Consider the following 2,500-nt stretch of genomic DNA (forward strand, 5'->3'; position numbering starts at 1 on the left):
AGAGAGAGAGAGAGAGAGAGAGAGAGAGAGAGTCAGTAAGAATGAGCAATGGAAAAGGGGTAACTGAGAGAAAGAGTAGGAGGTCAGAGAGGAAAGATCGAGAAAGCGACAGCGAGACTGAGGGAGGGGAGGAGAGAGAGAAAAGGAGAGAGAGAAAGAGAGAGAGAGAGAGAGAGAGAGAGAGAGAGTGAGAAAGAGAGAGAGAGAGAGACAGTGAGAAATAGAGAGAAAGAAAGAGCGAGGAAGAGAGATGAGAAAAGGGGAGAAAGGGTGATACAAAAAACAACCAAGTGAGAGAAAACAAAATAAAAGAGGAAAAAAAACACCAGAGATAAATAGGCATGCTGATTATCTTCCAAAAGAAGAAAGTGTCACTCCGCAGAAAATCATTGAAAAGGGGGGAAAAAATATATTCTTCTGGGTAGCCGACATGTCTTAAGAAATTGGAAAAAAAAAAAAAAAAAAAAAAAAAACAACAACAGAGAGACAGAGAGGCAATAAGGAAAAAAACGGAAATAATTTGTGATTAAAACACAATCTTAAGCAGTTTGGAAAGTCACACGTGCCATAAACTCCATAAACTCCGATAACTGATACCGTTGATCAATAACTTTGACTTCGTTTTTCTTTTTCTTTTTTCAAGTGAAGTGGTATTGAACTCTACGCACACAACACCACAGGCGTTCGGATTCTAGTCAAGTAGTGGTGCCATAACCTGAACGCTGTGAAGATTGCGTCACTTATTGGGAATCGTAGATTACAGGAAGGGTAGATGTAGCGGACAGATTTTTTCTTTTTTTTAAGATATAGAAAAAGAGGGGAATATAGATGTACTATATTAGAACATAAGCCAATACGTTATTTATGATGTAATATATGTTGTTATTAAAACGGTTTTCCTAATGAGTGATTTTATTAACTTCTTATCCTTTTCCTTTGTTTGGAAGTTAGATCTACAATTAAAGCTAAAAAAAAGAAAAAAAAAAGGAAAAAAAAACCACTAATTTTATTGTATATCCGTTAACAATACTAACAGTGGATAAATGTTTTCCACAGAAAGAACGAGGTATTTAGCCAATACGAATACAAATATAAAGTGAGTGAGTAAAAATTATACTACTATGGTCATGATATTACCATCAATGATTGATTATTTTCTCAAGTAATATCATCAGTAAAAAAAAAATCTTGCTTAATAATAATGGTGATGTAAGGACTTCTAATTAATAAGGATAATAATATTGTGAGAATAAGAGAATTATAGTAAAGTTGGCAAACTAGCAATTAGCAATTAATTATATATCAACACGTCAGTGTTGATATGATAATAATGATCATAACGAAGAAAATGACAATGAGGATGGTAATGATGATGATAATGATGAGTAAAGATAGATTCATAATAATGATAATAATGATAGAAATAACAATAATGATAATAATGATAGAAATAACAATAATGATAATAATGATAGAAATAACAATAATGATAATAATGATGCTGTCATCATTATTATCATTATTATTATAATAATTCTCAGAATACTAATGATAGTAACATTAACGATGATAATAATAATGATATTTATAATAATGAAGTTCATGATCAAGTACGCAATGATGGAAAAAATGATCGTACTGAAATGGCAATAACAACTTTCATAATAATAACGATGATAATCATATAACAATGATAATCATGATGGTATTAAGAATGATGATAATGATGGTACTGGTAACTATTACAATAATAATGATGATAAAGATGATAACGATAACAAACAAAATAGTAATAATAATAATGATAATAATAACACTGATGGTAAGAATGACTACAATAATAATAACAATAATAATAACAATAATAATAATAACAAATATAATAACAATAATAATAATAACAATAATAATAATAACAATAATAATAATAACAATAATAATAATAACTATAACAACAAAGATAATAATAACATGTGTTAATAATGATAATGAAAAATGTGTTAATAATGATAATAAGGGTAGATGTTGTATTAGCAATAATAATAATAATGATAATAACAATCACAATAATAAAGATAATAGTATTGATAATGATAATAGTAATTATGATAATAATAACTGACAGTAATAATAACAATGATAAATATAGTAGTAATAATGATAAGAGGTGATAATAATTTTAGAAAATAATAATATTAATAAATATTAGCAATAATTACCATCATAATATCATAATAATAAATTGATAAAAATAATAACAGTGTCTCTGTCTATGTCTGTCTCTCTAACTCTCTAACTATCTCTCTATCAATCTACATATTTATGTAAATATCATCATCATATCAATGCGGTGTTTGACCGCATCGCATTCTACTCTGACGAAGTAAGTGGTGGTCCATGGCATTCAAGGTTCGAGACCACTTACAAGCTCTGTCCACACTGACACCTTGACTCGGTGTCTCCATGCTCAGAGCGGATACTTGACCTCGCCGTCAACTGG

General features: G+C 29.4%; 1 protein-coding gene across 1 annotated transcript in view; it reads left to right on the forward strand.

Moving 5' to 3' along the window:
- The window catches only part of LOC125043199 (basic helix-loop-helix transcription factor scleraxis-like), a 2,169-nt gene extending 1,266 nt beyond the window's left edge, over window positions 1-903 (forward strand). The window contains exon 2 of the mRNA XM_047639197.1: window positions 1-903. This exon is cut by the window's left edge and continues 1,015 nt beyond it. The gene's annotated coding sequence lies outside the window, so the exon portion shown is untranslated.
- Window positions 904-2,500: the final 1,597 nt, after the last annotated feature.

This window comes from Penaeus chinensis, chromosome 33 (assembly GCF_019202785.1).
Source record: "Penaeus chinensis breed Huanghai No. 1 chromosome 33, ASM1920278v2, whole genome shotgun sequence".
NCBI lineage: Eukaryota > Metazoa > Arthropoda > Malacostraca > Decapoda > Penaeidae > Penaeus > Penaeus chinensis.